This window comes from Bidens hawaiensis, unplaced genomic scaffold (assembly GCF_021521415.1).
Source record: "Bidens hawaiensis isolate Kalapana, Puna unplaced genomic scaffold, B.hawaiensis_p1.1 tig00000670_1, whole genome shotgun sequence".
Classification (NCBI taxonomy): Eukaryota; Viridiplantae; Streptophyta; class Magnoliopsida; order Asterales; family Asteraceae; genus Bidens; species Bidens hawaiensis.
This window is the reverse complement of record NW_027491040.1, coordinates 3,873,340-3,892,215: the sequence shown is the minus strand read 5'-3', so window position 1 is coordinate 3,892,215 and position 18,876 is coordinate 3,873,340.

The following is an 18,876-nucleotide window of genomic DNA, read 5'->3' as shown; positions in this document are numbered from 1 at the left end:
TTTAAAGAAAAGTCTCAAGTAGTTGTTTTTGCTGAAAATTATGTCATTTGCCCAGTTGGAAGGACATGCACTTGTGTATGTTTGGTCCTTAAATCTCTATAGATTCAAAGGATGGCCATTGACCTGAAAACTGAATGCATTTGGGGCAATTATGACTTGTTTCTTATTCCTTCACTTAAAACTATGTCAATAGCTCTGACTTTGAAAGGACATATACTCATATGTATGTTTGGTCCTGTTAACCACTTCTGGTCAAACAGGATAGCCATTAACCTGACAATAAAGAGATATTTGGGTGATTGAATAATTAACTGAATTTTGTTGGGAAATGATAGTACATTGACTACTTAGCTGATCATATGGAATTAATAGGCTAAAAAGACCTTAGTATAGTCATTAACAAGTATGGTTGCTTTCCCATGATGATGTAAAATCTAAGGTGATATAAACATAATGAAAATGCTAATCTTTATGTGGAGATGCATAGTTGTTTTGTATGTCTCAAGATAAATCTCTCCGAATGATAAGGCAGAAAAGTGATTACCCAGTCATACACGAGCCTGTTGTTATTTGGTCAACCAAAAATTGAAACATCTTTAAATATGACAAGGAACATACTTTAAGAAAATTTGAGAAAATATCAAAAACAAGGGGAAGAATGAATAAATCAACCAAAAGTTGATAAGTGTTTTAAATATTTTATCAAACAAGAGGGTTACAACTAGAACTACAAAGATGTTGGCAAAAACTGTCTCATCTTGAATGAAATGCATGTTTCTAACTGTAAGTCCAACGTTCAACTTCTATATATGTTTGAATCTAAAAATACAATAAGTTCTGTCATACAAAAACTATTTTTGACCAAATATAGGAGGTTGGAGTCAAATTGGGGTGATCTGGGGAAAGCCAAATAAGCTTTGAGAAGAGATATGAGGCATCATTACACAGTGTTGACCATTAATGCATTATTCTTTAAATGAACCTAAATCATATCACCAAAGAGATAAAATTCATGCTAAGTTCATACCTGCTGTTAACCTATCTAAGTTGTCATAATAATGCTGAGAGTGAAGTATTGAAATAGCTACTTAGTCAATATGATCCCACACTTGAGATCTTTTCAGAAAATGGAAGAAAATGTTTCGAAAAGAAATATAACTGAAATTTGATCTCTAAATGCACCATTTGCTCTTAAACTATGATCTGAAATAATACATAACTTAGAAATATCTTTGACAAGTGGTTTAAGTTAAAAAGAGTTGCATTTTGCCTAAAACAGGTTGAATATGTAAGTTCGGGTAAGGTTTGATGCTTTATAACCTTCCCGGGCACAAACTGTTTGAATATGTATTTTCGGGTAAGGTTTAATGATTTACAACCTTTCCGAGTACAAAACAGTTGATTATGTGTGAATATGTAAGTTCGGGTAAGGTTTGATGCTTTATAACCTTCCCGGGCACAAACTGTTTGAATATGTATTTTCGGGTAAGGTTTAATGATTTTCAACCTTTCCGAGTACAAAATAGTTGATTATGTGTGAATATGTTGTTTCGGGTAAGGTTTGATAGTTTTCAACCTTTCCGAGTAAGCTTAGTCATTTTTGACTTGTGTATGTGTGAATATGTTGTTTCGGGTAAGGCTTGATAGTTTTCAACCTTTCCGAATAAGCTTAGTCATTTTTGACTTGTGTATGTGTGAATATGTTGTTTCGGGTAAGGCTTGATAGTTTTCAACCTTTCCGATTAAGGTTAGTCATTTTTTTGACTTGTTTATGTGTGAATATGTTGTTTCGGGTAAGGTTTGATGATTTTCAACCTTTCCGAGTAAGCTTAGTCATTTTTGACTAACTTTATGACTTTCGGGTACGCTTTGAAGTGTTTACACTTTCCGGATAGAGTACACTGTTGTACTCATTTCCCGAGCAAGCTTGAATTCTTGAGATGATTATGTGTTGTTATAGCTGTCTTTTAATAAGAAATTCTTGTTTCGGGCAAGCTATGCATGTTATATGCTAGTTTCTGGCAAGCTATGCATGTTATATGTTGATTGTGTTTCCAAGCAAACTTTGTGAACTTAAGTGAGTACACCAAGTAAGCTTTGTGTGAATATGTTGTTAGGAAAGGTTTGTTAATCTTTCTAGGAACGCTTAGATGTTACTGTTTAAGTTTGTCATATTTCGGGTACGATTTGATATGATGAGATCCCTCGGGCAAGGGAATACCTGATGTTTGAATGTGTTTATCCTAGCAAGCTTAGTGCTAACATAGGATTTTCAGGCAAGCTCTATGAAATTTTAGACTATAGCACACTTAAATGTTTATGTGTTTAATTTCATTCCGAGCATGCTCTGTGATATGTGTGTTTATGATTTCTTTGAAATTACTAGTGTTTTCGGGTAAACTTTGTTTTCCGAGCACACTTTATATTTCGGGTACACTTGTGTTCCTTCAATATACTTGGTAATTTCAACATTCTAACTTTCCGAGTACACTGTCTGCTAGAATTTCTTTCCGAGCACACTTTGTATTATATAAAAGTTATTCGGGTATACTTTGCAAATGATTGTTGTTCAGGCACACTATTCTCCAGAAAGATTGCTCGAGCACACTATGTTTTCAAGGATACTTGAATGAATGTGTTACCTGAATATGTTAGTTAGTATGATAAAATTGATTATGATTCTTATGAGGGTTTATGCTAGATAAGTTTTAATTTGAAATTGAGAAATCTATATTGGGATCTTAATTGATTCTTAGAAAGGATGTTTATTTGATGATTATACTTGATTATATGTCTTGTAATTAATTTCTCAAGAAATCTAGTATTTCGGATAAGATTTCTTCATTATGTCTTAACTTTAAATTAATTTACTTTATCGAGCAAGGTTTATAAATAGGCGTATTCGGGCAAACTTTGTATATTCCAAAATGAAAATTATTCCGAGCAAAGTTTGACCGAGTAAGGTTTGTAAGTGGAAGTATACCGAGTAGAATTTGGATATATTAATCTTTCGAGTAAGGTCTTATAAACTTAAATGAAATTAAATGTTTTTAATATATCAAGTGGATAATGTTACTGGTTGACAGCTAATATTTCACAAAATGACAAAAAGCATTTAAAAACCAATTTCAAAAGGTATATAAGAGGGAGTTAGGCAAATTTTTCAACATTATTTCCCTCTCTCTCTCTCTCTCTCCTTCCACTGCAAAATACTTACACTCAAAGAAACCTCTCCGACTTCCTAAATTCTAAGTCGATCCGAACCCTAATTTTTATCAGCCCCTAATTCCGACTCGGTAAGCATTAATAATATGTTTTCCGATCTCGATTAGACTACAATGGGCTGTAATTATGTATTTGATTACTGACACTCTGTTTATGTGTATAGGTTATAAATTTGTCGAAGAACAGGTTCTTGAAGATTTTTCCCTATCTTCTTCATCCTTATAACTTGAAATTATCTAAAGTACTGAACTTTATGACTAACTTCACTTTGAATATGTTTGTTTGTGTATTTCAGATATGGCAGACAACAAGCCGAAGTATGTTTTTGAGCCAAAGCACAATATGTGCGCATTACTTCAAGTGACACCAGAAAACGAACCAATGGCTCGAATGATATCTTAGATGGCACGGTCAAACATCAACTATGCACTTACTGAAAGCCCTATAATTTACAGAAATCACTCCTTGGATTTCTGGAGATCTGCAGTGTTGGTTGAAGATGTAAATGGAAAAAGGATAGAGGAAACCGTGGCCAGACAGGAGATTCAGATCACAGAAGGAATGATCAGAAGGTGTTTAAGAATGAACGATGATGATCACAACCACATAAACTTCAATACAGCACATTTATTGAAAATTTTTGAAGAGACAATGGGGTATCAAGGAAATGTCCACGAAGGACAGTTTCAGAAGGGTATGTTTCCGATGTTGTACAGATTTTTAATACATCACATTATTCATGGATTTGCTCCGAGGAAGGGATCATGGACACTAATGAGTCATGATTTAGCAAATGCCACAGTTGGGATAATCTTTTATCTGCCCTTCAACTTTTCCAAGATGATTTTTGAGGGATTAGTAGGGAATCTAAAGAAACCAGAAAGAAAGAGATTTTTACAGTACCCAAGATTCCTGCAGATCATATTCAACAGAGAATTACAAGATTTACCAACAGTTGGAGACACACATCAGTTGCAAGACTCTGATGATTACAAAAGAATCAAGAAATATGGTGTCTCCAATACCTTTGATTCAAATGTTCCTTTTGAAATTTTACCTTGGTTACTAAACCATGATTTGGCTATAATGCCTGTGCCTGAGCTGAGCTCAGAGGAGGAAGCAGGGGGTGATGATGAGAGTGATGAAGGTGATTCTGATGATGATAATGTTGATGGGGATGAAGGTGGAGATGGTTTAGAATTGGAGATTATGTCACATGAACAGGGGGAGCAAAGAGAAGAACTTGAACAACCAATTGCAACACTACCACACTCACCACCACCAACCACACCACCTCAAACCCTTACTCTAGACCAACCTGAAACTTCCACACTTCAATCATCATCACCACAGACACCACCAACTCAGAGCCTAAACCAATCAGAACCAATCATTTCTAACCCACCTCAAACACCTACCACCAACCAACCTGAATTTGAACCATTTCCTACATCAGAACCTACAAGTCCACATATTGATATATTCCAAAGAAATCTTGAGTTGATGTTGGAGAATGATGAGTTGAGAAGAAAGGTTAAGGAGGTTATGGATGAGAATGTTGTGTTGAAAAGAAGGAATGAGGAGATAACAAATGAAAATGTGATGCTGTTAATGAAGTTAACTGAGGCTGAAATGAAAATTCAAACCCTGGTGCAGGAGGTTGAGAAGACCTCATCTGCCCCAAAACAGGGGGAGAATATAGATGATGTTGATATGGGTATGACTGGTGTGGCAAGTATTGATAATGATGATGGATTGAAGATGATCATGAATGTTTATTATGACAGTGATGAGAATGAAATGGAAGTGAGAAGAGAAAATGATGAAGAGGTTGTGCTTACAGAAGAATTAACTGAGATTGTGGATGAGGAAATGACTATTGAGAATGCTGATATGAATGCTACTACTGAGGAACTAGTAAACAGTGAGCCAGAAGATGATCAAGAGGCTAGTTCCAAGAGAGCAGAGCATGATTCTGAACTAGAACAACTATTCAAAGAAATTGATGAATATGAAACTTCTGATGAAGAAGAAGATGAAGAGCAGTTGAGAAAAAGGAAAGAAAAGGGTAAAGGGATAGCAACGGAGGAAGAACCTGAACCTGTTGTGTATGCTGAGAAAGATGTAACACTTAAAGATGATGCTGCTGCTGCTGCTCTTGAAGAGCAAGAAAGAATTGTCAAAGAATCTATGGAGAGGGAGAAAATAGCCCTATCTCTAACTCCATAAGAGATTGCAGAGCAGGAAAATCTGATCAGACAAGCCAACCTTGAAAAAGAACTAGCTGAAGATGAGGCTGAACAAGAAGTTATAAAAGAACTGATTAAGATGAGCAGAGTTGAGGATGTAGACAACTCTTTGGCATTGGTAGTCGGCTTGTTTCAATCCCAAAGTCAAACATCTGAAACTGCTGAACCAGCTGATGTAAATACTGGTATGATTCCTGAAGAGGAAATTGGTGAGCCAATTGCCTCTATGGCTGCCAAGAAATGGGCTGAACAAGTGAGAGAGGATATAAGGAAGAACCCTACTGACAACTGGTCAGAAAGGATAAAAGTACCTGAAACTTTTCCAAGATTTGAAAAGACATATCAGGGAAGAAAAAGGGCAGCTGAACAGACTTATAATAAAGCTAGTCCCATAAGGGCAACACCCTTGCAAACACTAAGACCTGATGAACATATGCAAGGTGTCCCTGATATAACAACTAGAGATGAAGCAGATCATCCAGCTCCTGATGAACCAAAGATAGATGCCATGAATGAGCTGACAGAAGAAGAAGATGACTCTGAGAACTCTGATGATAACAATGATGATAATCCTGATAAGGATGAAGGGAGAGTTGGTACAAGCACCAATGTTATGTCCCCACAAGTTGAGATGACTGATACACACAGGGCAAACATTGAAATACGTTTGGAAGAAGCCAAAAGGCTGATTGAGAAGAAGAACAAAGATACCAAGAAGCACAAAGATTATCTGAGAAAACATGGCTACTCTGAGAAAGATTTAGAATATTTCTCTGTTGACCAACTGGAAGAGTTGTACATTAGTGAAAGAGAGAAAGTTGTAGAGAGATGTGTTAGAGAAAATGAGGAACTTGAACTGGAAGAATTGAAAAGAAAATTTAATGGAATGTGTGGATATTTGTTGGAAAAAGGCATGAAGCCTGAAATTGTAAAGAACTTGGATAAAAAGACAGTTGTGGATCAGTATAACAGAAGGAAAAGAAAAGAAAAATCTAAAAGGGTCCAAACTGAGAGCTCAATTCAAACTGAAACACCTGATGAGCCACCAAAGAAGAAAAGAAGAATTCAGACGATAAGGGAAAAAGAAAAGGAACAAGTCAAACATGTTGAAATCCCTATTCCTCAAGAAGAAGTGAAACCTGAACCAGAAAATGAACCATTCATGCCTTGGGATAATGAGGAAATGATAAACATCCTAAGGAACATAATGATAAATAAGAGAGGGATGACTGAAGAAGACTTTATTGTGTTAGAGAAAGAGGATTTGAAAAATCTTTTCTACCTTCAAAAGGATGAGTGGGAAAAGGCATTGAGAGAAGGAGAAAATCCAAGATACTATGCCGATGGTAGGTTTGTACCTGCTGGATTGGCAAAAACTCCAGGAATGATTAAGATGCTGATTGAACTTGAAGCAGCTGGACAGGATATCGTTGAATTGGCCAACCTTCCTACTGAGATGGTGGAAGCTATATATGTGAAGACTTTCAACTTGGGACCTCAAAAGCCCAAGAAGTCAATTCCTTTCAGACCTCCGTTTCATCAAAGATTTCCTAAAGGAAGAGGTCAAGGTGGAAGAGGTGAATCAAGCAGCTCAGTACAACACAGAACAAGACCACAATCTGATGTGGATCTACTCAGAGAGCTGTACTATGATTCGGTCACTGATTCCCTCAAAGTGATTATGGAGAGCAGATTGTTAAAAGAGATTGTGGTCAGAAGCTTCAGGGATTATAATGAAGAACAATTAAGAAGAATGGCTTCTCCACACCTGTATGACTTCAGAGATAGAAACCGATCTGCAAGAAGACAATTGAATGACTTATCAAAATACCTTCATGAACAGGCTGGTGATGGATTCAAGTTTTTAAAAGAAAAGAGAAGTTGGAGAATGATTCAACTCCACAGATCAAAAAGATCAGAGATGTTAAAGAGAATGGACAGGGCTGAACTGAACTACCAAATAAGTTTCCGAGATCAGAATCCACTGTCCAACATGAATACGTGTATAAACTTGGGAAGAAGAATGAGAAGGCCAAACTATACAGTACAGAAGAACGGTGTCATTGCTGAAGTGGAATACAAAGAAGACACTGGTCATTATGTGCTGATGAACTCTGATGGAAAAGCTTTTGCGATAATCAAGAAGGATGCAGATCTGACATGCTTACACAATGATGATATTATAGATATAAGAGACTTGGTGATACCAGAAGGACACACTCACTACCAAGTGCTCAATATCTTCAGAGAAAGAGCTGCATCAGTAATACAGTTAAGAAGACAAGCAGCCTACAATGAAAGGAAAAGACAAAATAGATAGAATAGGCTTTGCTTTGTAATGTCTTCGGACACTTTTGATTATGTAATTTTGCTTATGTAATTTGATTATGAAATTTGACTTTAACTTGATGTGTATTTTTGCTAAGTGTATGTAGCCATAGAGTGTTTTGGGTCAGCTAAGGTGTTCTAATCTAGGGGGAGATTGTTGGGTCAGGAGTTTGACCCACATAAGGAGATTTGACCTAAACGAAGAATATGGAAGATTGGAATCTTCTCAACCTCCTCAGAAACTTCTAAGTATTGAATCCGAGCACACCTTGGGTTCCGAGCAAGCTTTTACTTAGCCGAGTATGAGATTTTGCCTCCCGGGCAAGGTTTACTTCGAATAGTCTTCTTAAGTGGATATCCGAGCAAGGTATGCTAATCAATGCACTTTCGAGTAAGGATCACTGATTTGGTATATCCGAGCAAGGTTTACTTTGTCAAGCAGGTTTGTTCTTCAAGACCAAGTATTTTACTCATCCGAGTAAGGTTTGGTCAACCAAGTCCAAGAAACCAAGAAATTGGAAGATCGGGCAGGGTATTCTTTAATAATTATGGTCCAAGTATGCTTGATAATCTAATGAAATATATCTAAGTAATATCGGGCAAGGTTTAGCTCGAGCAAGGAACTGTACTCCCGAGCACACTTTGCTAATAAGCTATTTTATAGCAAAGAGCCGAACAGGATCATAGAAGAACAGGGTTGCTCATAAGGAGTTGTCGGGAAAAGTCTAATAAATTCAAGAAGATTGAAGTCTACTCGGTGAATATTTTACTTGGTAAAATATTCTTTATGTAAAGTCTACCCGAAAACTGATCCCGAGTACATTTCTATGTTTACCAAGTCTAAAGGAAGGTCGAGTACACTGCGTACTCAGAGACTGAAGATTAATGAAAAAGCCTACTCGGAAGACTTGTTTTACACTTAGCTTATTTTTGAATATGTAATTTGAATATGTATTATCGGATAGGGTTTCTAGAAGGAATGACAGCTGTCCTAGGTTGGCAAGCCTATAAATAGAATATTTAGGGCACGCAGCCAAGGACACACAGAGAACGGCATACACAAAGAGAAACAGAGCACAATACGGATAAGACCGACTCATTAATTGAGAGGATATTGTGTGACTGATCTCTTAGGATTCCTAGAATACCCTAGATCGATTATCCGTTTGTATAATTTAATATGATATAAATGGAAATATTTTGAGTGAATCCTGAGTGTGTCTTCTATCTTTGATTATTCATTGCAACCGTATGTTTGTTATTGATTCCGCCTTTAACAAACTGATATCTTTCTAAATATAGTAACCCGTCATTAACTCTCTTGTCAACACGATTAATCTGTGTGAGTTATGACATGATTTGAGTAAGATCCAGCTGAAATCCAAGGGGACCGACACATTGCTCTTAATGAATTGGGGTTCACTCGTTACTTCTGTCCTCTATAACGAATTGGCTAATTCGTTACTTCATAACGAATTGGTCTTTTATAGCGAATTGGTCCTTATAACGAATTGGACCTTATTCTTTTGGTTTGGTTAACGAATTGAACTTCTTAACGAATTGGTCCTCATAACGAATTCGACCTTATAACGAACTGGTTATCATAACGAATTGGACCTTAACGAATGAAGCTAATTCGTTATCTTCCCTTAACGAATTACTTGCAAGTTCGCTCTTTCCCCGCTAACGAACTAGGGTTAGGTCAGAGAATGTCAGAAACATTCTCTGACATTCTTTTACCTACTTTTTCGGCGCCGCCTTTCCGGCTTCGTGGTCGCCGGAAAACCGCGATTTCGCCGGATAAATGAGATCGTTTTCAACCGTTTTTCGGCCCGTTCGATCTAGATCTGACCTAGGGCGATCCCTAAGCTCATCTTAGGTTCGGTTTATACCCGATTCCACCCGAATCTCGTGACTTTAACAGTTTAATGGTGTCGGCTCGTCGTTTTATGACTAAATCTAGCGGGTTATGGTTCATACAACATCATACTATCATTACCTTGGATCGGGATCGGTTTTCTGTCTTGGTTCGGCTAGAGAAAGGAGAGAAAATTGAGAGATAGCTTAAGTGTGTGTTTTGATGGTATATGGAATATGTGTGAAGTGAATGATTAAATGGGTAATTATGACTTATATAATTATGGATCATGGGCTTAAGCCCATGGTCTTTTCCTCTTTCCTTCATAACCCAAGTCCATAACCCATATCCGTCTAACCCAACACTAGCCCGACTCATAATAACTCATTCTTTCATTTATTAACCGAAACTAGAAAAACGGGATGTTACAAGTCTTCCCTCCTTTAAGAGGTTTCGTCCCCGAAACCTAACTATTACTAAAACAAATTTGGATAAAACTTGCGCATCTCTTCCTCAGCTTCCCATGTAGCGTCTGATCCTTTGCGATGCTTCCATATCACTTTCACTAAGGGTATAACCTTGTGTCGGAGTTGCTTTTCCTTGCGATTAACTATATCGATTGGTTGCTCAAAGTCGTTCAATTGTTCATCAACCTCAATGTCCATTAATGGCACATGAGACGTGTCATCGGCCAAACATTTCCTCAAATGAGAAACATGGAAGGTTGAATAGATTCCTTCTAACTCTTCGGACAAATCCAGCTTGTAAGCTACTTACCCCACACGATCCATAATTTAAACGGTCCAATGTACCTCGGACTCAACTTTCCCCTCTTTCTAAAAGAATGGTCCTTTTCCAAGGCGAGACCTTAAGCATGACATTGTCACCAACGTTAAACTCAATCGGTCGTCGTCACTTATTAGCATAAGACTTTTGTCTGTCTTGAGAAGCTTTCATCATTGCCTTGATCTGATCGAACTTTGAAAAAGTTTCTTGCACAACTTCTAAACATCCCATCTCTTTCTGACCAATCTCTCCCCAACACACCGGGGTTCTGCATCGTCAACCGTAAAGCATCTCGAACGGTGGCATACCAATACTTGAATGGTAACTGTTATTATAAGAGAACTCTGCTAGATGCAAATGGTCATCCCAACTTCCCCCAAAGTCTAAAACACAAGCACGTAGCATATCCTCAAGGGTTTGGATCGTCCTTTCAGACTGTCCATTTTTTTGAGGATGATACGCCGTACTAATGTTCAATCTTGTTCCCATAGCTTCATAGAACTTCTTCCAAAACCTAGAAGTAAACCGTGTATCTCAATCAGACACGATCGATAACAGTACTCCATGCTTAGATACAACCTCTTTAATGAACAAGCTAGCTAACATTTCTGACGATATAGTCTCTCGTATAAGCAGAAAGTGAGCACTCTTAGTCAAACGGACCACAATCACCCAAATGGTATCATGATGCTTAGCTGTACAAGGTAGCTTAGTTATGAAATCCATGGTGATGCGTTCCCATTTCCACTCTGGTATCTCTAGCGGTTGCATCTTCCCATAAGGTTTCTGGTGCTCTGCTTTGACTTGCAAGCAAGTTAAGCACTTACTGACATAATCCACCACATCGTTTTTCATTCCTGCCCACCAGTAGTCTCTTTTCAAATCTTGGTACATCTTCGTAGTTCCTGGATGAATTGAATACCTTGACTTATGAGCTTCGTCTAAGATTCGACCTCTAAGACCTCCATGATGTGGGATCAACATACGGTCAAACCTAGTCTTCACACCATGCGTGTTTTCTATTAACCCATCTTGCTGGCTGAAAATCCTTTCTTTCTTTATTAGCCCTTCGTCAACCAGCACCTCTGACTGCACTTTGATGATTTCTTCGAAAAGACTTGAATTCATAATCAACTGGTATGACCTAACTGTTGCAATGACTTCCTCATTCTTACGACTTAGCGCGCCGTCAACCACATTAGCTTTACCAGGATAATACTTAATGTCTCAGTCGTAATCCTTTATCAATTCTAACCACCTTCTTGGCCTCATGTTCAATTCTTTCTACTCGAAGAAATACTTTAAACTTTTATGATCCGTATAAATATTACAGTTAGTACCATACAGGTAATGCCTCCATATCTTGAGAGCATGCACTACTGCTGCTAGCTCCAAATCATGCGTCGGATAAGTGATCTCATGGACTTTCAACTGTTTAGACGCATAAGCTATCACTTTTCCTCGCTGCATCAGCACGCAACCTAACCCACGATGCGAAGCATCAGTACAAACAACCAAATCCTCGTCACCGTCGGGTAAGGCAAGGATTGGAGCTTGCGTGAGTCTTTTCTTAAACTCCTGAAAAGCCTCTTCTTGAAACTTACCCCAACTGAATACTATCGACTTTCGGGTCATATCGGTCAACGGTGCGGCTATCTTGGAGAAACCTTCGATGAATCTCCTATAGTAGCCAGCTAACCCTAGGAAGCTTCGTATACCAGTCGGATTCTGCGGAGTCTTCCAATTTGTTATCGCCTCAATCTTAGCTGGGTCCACGGTAATCCCTTCAAGATTTATCACTTGACCTAAGAATTGCACTTCTCGTAACCAAAACACGCATTTCGAAAACTTAGGGTACAACTTCTCTTTCTTCAGAGTCTCTAATACTTCTCTCAGATGCTCGGCATATCATCGATGAAGACGATAACTGACTTATACAACATCGGCCGACACACCCTATTCATCATATCCATAAATGTTGCAGGAGCATTGGTTAGACCGAATGACATCACGAGGAACTCATAGTGTCCATACCGCGTCCGAAACGTTGTCTTAGGAATGTCTAACTCTTTCACTTTCAGCAGATGATAGCCTGATCTGAGATCTATTCGTGAGAACCAACTTGAACCTTGCAGTTGGTCGAACAGGTCATCAATCTTTGGCAAAGGATATCTAAGCTTATTCAACTCGCGATAGTCTATGCACATTCTCATACTTTCATCCTTCTTCTTTACAAACAACATTGGCGCGCCCCAAGGGGAAACACTTGGGCTTATGAAACCTTTATCGAGGAGTTCTTGCAGTTGGGACATCAGTACTTTCATCTAGGACGACGCGGACGGTAGGGCGCTTTCGCAATGGGCTGGGCTCCTGGTACTAAATCTATCTGGAATTCTGTCTCTCGCTCTGGTGGCAACCCCGGAAGATCCTCAGGGAATACTTCTGGGTAGTTACACACGATAGGAACATCTTTCATTTCTTTCGTCTCGACCGTAGCGTTGACAACATACGCCAGGTAGGCACCACACCCTCATCTTAGTAACCATTCGGCTTTTATCATCGAAATGACGTTAAGACCTGAACTCTCCTTATCACCATAAACCATCACCGCACTACCATCCAAGGATTTTATCTTTATTATCCTACTATTACACACTATCTGAGCTTCATTATCAGATAACCAATCCATTCCCAAAACTACATCGAACCCTCCAAAGGTCATAACATACAATGTAACAGGGAACTCATGTCCCTCTTGCTCTACCTTACAGTCCTTAACCATTTTCGTTATTTATCATCGAAATAACGTTAAGACCTGAACTCTCCTTATCACCATAAACCATCACCGCACTACCATCCAAGGATTTTAGCTTTATTATCCTACTATTACACACTATCTGAGCTTCATTATCAGATAACCAATCCATTCCCAAAACTACATCGAACCCTCCAAAGGTTATAATATACAATGTAACAGGGAACTCATGTCCCTCTTGCTCTACCTTACAGTCCTTAACCATTTTCGTTATTTTAACTGAAGTGTCACTAGCGGTTTCTACTATAAAGGTTTCAGACACTTGGCAACATTTCATTTTAGCTAGTTTACTAAATGTCGTAGCTACAAAACTTCTATTCGCACCTAAATCAAATAATATCGAAGCAGAAATACCGTTTACTAAGAATGTATCAGTCACAACATCAGGAATCTGCCTAGCTTGTTCCTGGGTCAGCCCTCGGCCTTGCTTGATCAGCATCCTTCTTTCCACTACCTCCAGCTCCACCATCAGTACACTCCCGTGCCATATGACCCGTCTTACCACATTTGTAACATGCGGGCTTTGCGTCACATTCATTAGCATAGTGCCCCACCTTCCCACACTTATAACAGGCAATTGTTCCAAGCCTACACTCTCCATCATGAGCCTTTCCACATTTGTGACAAACATCAGAACCAGTACCCCACTTGCACTCGCCACCGTGTACCTTTCCACATGTCTTGAATGTCTTTCTCTCCCGCACGTTCTGCTTTTTGTCCTTAGGGTTCCATAACTGAGTACCTGATCGCTTGCCAGGAGCGACCCATTTCTTATCCCTCCTCTCTTCCGCCACCACTTCTTCTGTCGCCAGGTCGCTGTAAACCATTTCTGCGAGTCCCACAACAGAATCAAAGGTAGCAGGTCTACTATCCTTGACCAAGACGCGAACGTTTTGTGGCAGTCCCCTGATGTAACACTTAATCCACTTGGCTTCAGTGTTCACCATATCTAGCACCAGCCTAGACAGGTGGTTGAATTTATTGGTGTAATCGCGATGTGTCATCTTTCCCGCCTTCAGACTCAAAAACATCATTTCAACCCTTTCAACCTCCGCATCAGCATAGAATCGCTTCATCACTAACTCCTTCAGATCATCCCACTTCATTGCCTTGATCTCCTCTGGACTCTTCCTCTACTCAACCGATTCCCACCAATACATAGCTTCCTCACCGAATGATTGAGTAGCATAACCCACAGCTTAGTCGGGACGGCACTCGCCAATGCGGATAATTTTATCCAGGGCGGTTATCCATTAGAGAGTAACGATTTCGTCTCCCAAACCAGTTAACTTCGGTGGGTCGCAACCTTTAAATGACTTATAGTTCCACCCACCTCGGCCCCTCCTCCTATCATAGACTGTCACTGACTTAACCACACTCGAGGCCTCGCTCTCCCCCTCATCATCTTTCTTACCATCTCCCTCCACCCTTTCAGCGGTTCTTTCATGGCCTCCAGCAGATCCTTCAGGATTCAAGTTCTTCACAGCAGCTGCTGCCGCTTGAGCAATGGCAGATTGAACAGCAGGGTCAAGTTGAAACCCTTCATTATTGCTTGGGTTTCGTCCAGCAGGGATTCCTTCATCTCCTGTGTTGGGTGTTGTTTCTACAGAAGGTTGTTGAACACGACTAGGCATGCCACTTTGCCCAGTGCGGCCTCCTGCTCCCACGACTGCCCTAGATCCAGCCATCGTATTCTGGAAGGGAAAACACAAACGTCATCACTCACGGAACTATTTAGTACAAGGATAGTAAGGCTAACAGGTAATAACAGTGGCCAGCTGTGATTAGCTGTTCACGATACTTTCCGTGTCCTATACACTTCCCCTTATGAGTCTATTTCTGCTAATTCTACTCTTAAACAGTTAATCAATCAAACAATCAAGAAATCCTATCCCTACATACAGATATCCTTTCTTTAGCAGTTAAGCTAACGTTAAAATTCATTATTTAACTATACACTTTACCGTTACCGAGCTTGATTGATTGACACATGGCTATCTTGAACTGGCATCTTCTTTATTTTCTTACTTAAATCTCATTCTCTGTTCGAGTCTAAGCATGTAGGATGATTAAATCTCTCAAACTTTGCTTTGATACCAACTTGTAAGGCCCCGTTACCGGTGCCCTACTTTTGACGTTGGATTTACTCACAAACGTTGTTCTAAATATCAGAGTTAATTAAAACTTTCGCGGAATAATTTAGAACATCAACCATTCGTTACAAATATCCATAAGTTGTCTTTTAAAACATAACATAAATTATAACATTCAAAACATCATGACAATCTTTGGATGCCAGCCTCTTCAATTCTGCCATGTGTCCATCTCAAACCAGCTGTCTCAATCTGTTAACCTGCGTGCATACTAAAAGTCAGCTTCGCTGAGTGAGTTCTAGTTAATCACGTAACTTACTTTACATACACATATATGTGCCCGAAGGTACGCATTATATACATAACCTGTACTTCATTTGTCCATACACATTTATAGCTAACCATACGTTATAAAGGGAATTTCACCCTACATACCTCAGATATTATTAGGGTCCGGTACCCTTTATCCTCGGATATTATTAGGGTCCGGTCTCCCTTCATCATCGGATATTATTAGGGTTCGGTACCCTCCATCCTCAGATATTATTAGGGTCCGGTCACCCTTTCTTCCATACCATCATACCATACTTTTCTATATACATAATTGTAAGTTTCATATATACATGCATCATTCATTCTTCGTATACAACAATTTTATCATCAAACCTTTATATGGCAGTACATGCAATATCCGAAGATCGTTCATGTACCGACAAGTAGTCAATCATACCTTTCACATAAAACATATATGGCATACACTTATCACTTAGGATAAGTGTATTAACTAATCACATCGAGTATGCATACAGCCCCGAAAACATAACAAGGAATGGGGCAAGAAACTCACCTGAGCGTGATTACGTTCATCGTTTATGGTTATTCCTTTCCTTAGTTGTGCACGACTAACTGTATAACAATTACACGTATCAATTAACTATCACTACCTATATCGTCTTTCTAGTTTAATTATTACCCACAATGAACGGGGTCCGGGGGCAGCGCCTCTGGAAGCGGAGTTCTAGGGGCGGCAGCCCCTAGCAGGGTCCAAGGGACAGAGCCCCTGGCTGGTGTTAAACTTAAAAGTCCAAGGGCTTTTATTTTCATTAACTGTCTTAACACATTTTCCATTAGGATTTGAATCATTAATTAATTTGCTAACTTAAAAGTTCAAGGGCTTCTTTGTAATTAAATCATTCTTTTTCTAAATCCAGGTACCATTCTGTCATTTTGTTAAACTTCAAGTCATTACATTGCTATTAACGAATTGGGGTTCATTCGTTACTTCTGTCCTCCATAACGAATTGGCTAATTCGTTACTTAACGAATTGGCCTTTTATAGCGAATTGGTCCTTATAACGAATTGGACCTTATTCGTTTTGGTCTGGTTAACGAATTGAACTTCTTAGCGAACTGAACCTTTATAACGAACCAGTCCTCATAACGAATAAGACCTTATAACGAACTGGTTATCATAACGAATTGGACCTTATCGAATGAAGCTAATTCGTTATCTTTCCTTAACGAATTACTTGCTAGTTCTCCCTTTCCCCGTTAACGAACTAGGATTAGGTCAGAGAATGTCAGAAACATTCTCTGACATTCCCTTACCTCGTATACTTTTCCGGCGCCGTCGTCGCCGGAAAACCCCGATTTCGCCGGAAAAACGAGATCTCACTCGTTTTCCACCGTTTTTCGTGTAAAGAGAAGACAGACGACGAATCCTGTTAGATCCGTAGAAAAAATTACTATAGAGGGGAGGAGGGGTAGAGGACGACCGAAATTGACTTGGGATGAGAGGATTAGGCTTGATTTGATAGACCTAAACCTCTCCGAGGACATGGTTGAGGATAGGAATTCGTGGAGAAGTAGAATTAAAGTTAAGGATTTTTAGAGAGAAATGAATACCTTAGGGCTTAGAATTAACTTATTTAGGTCACATACCATAATGGTATTTCCCTTACATATATTATTATTATTATTATAATTATTATTAGCTTTTATATAGCTGTTAAACTGTGATCTTATTATTAATATTATTATAATTAGTAGTAGTTTTTATATAACTGTTAAACTTTGATTTCCTTTATTTTGCTTCATACACATGTACTTAGAGCCGAGGGTCTCTCTGGAAGCCACCTCTTTATTCCTTTGGATAGAGGTACGGTGTGCCTACATCCCACCCTCCCCAGACCCTACTTATAGTTTTGCTGTCGGTGGGATTTTACTGGGCATGATTGATTGATTGATTCGCCCCGTTCGATCCATATATGAGCTAGGGCGACCCCTAAGCTCATCTTAGGTTCGGTTTATACCCGATTCCACCCGGATCTCGTGACTTTTACAGTTTAATCACGTCGTTTTGTGACTAAACCTAGCAGGTTAGAGTTCATACAACATCATACTATCATTACCTTGGATCGGGATCGGTTTTCTGTCTTGGTTCGGCTAGAGAAAGGAGAGAAAATTAGGAGATAGCTTAAGTGTGTGTTTTGGTGGTGTACGGAATATATGTGAAGTGAATGATTAAATGGGTAATTATGACTTATATAATTATGGATCATGGGCTTAAGCCCATGGTATTTTCCTCTTTCCTTCATAACCCAAGTCCATAACCCATATCCATTTAACCCAACACTAGCCCGACTCATAATAACTCATTCTTTCATTTATTAATCGAAACTAGAGAAACGGGATGTTACACCGTTTACATGCCACCACATTGTAATTATTTAGATGTTTTTAATGTTACAAAAGAAAATCATGTTTCGGGTATAAAAAATCTTTTATTGAATTGAGCTCGCACGTTTATGAAGTAGTTATAAATTATAAGTCCTTTGTAAACGTACGATCTCAATTTAATTAAAGAATATTAATCAGCATATGAGAAGAGCTAGTGTAGGCAGTTGTATAAACAAAATTGAATTACAATTGCCTACTATCTTATCACCTTATTACATATTGACTAACTATGTAATGGGTTGGGTTAAAATATAAATTAAATAAAAAATGAGAAGTGTGAGAAGTAATCTAGTTTATTGATGTTAGATTTGAATGGTTGTGATTAATTTGAGAATAAAAAATGATGGACATGTAATGCACATGTTAATTCCCCTATCATTTTAAAACGTTAACATGACAATTGTTTCTTAAAAAAAATCACCATAATAACAAGCGGTTTTTTATCTTTAATACGAGTACAATATAAATATATAAAAAAATAGTGGATTTTTTATACATTGTGTTATTGGTTTGTCATTGTGTATTTTTAATTGAGTTTTCTACATTGTGTTATAGGTTATGGTCATTGTGTTTTTCAGTCGTTTCATTTTGTCTCTTATTCGTTATTGTGTCTTTCTACTCATCATTTGTTTTAGTTATTGTGTATTACATTTATTATGTATTATGTTCAGTCCATTGTGTATTAAGTAATTATTATTGTGTTTTACGTTTCAGATCATTGTGTAATATGTATTCACCATTGTGTTTTATTTTTATGTTTTATGTTATTGTGTAATATGCATT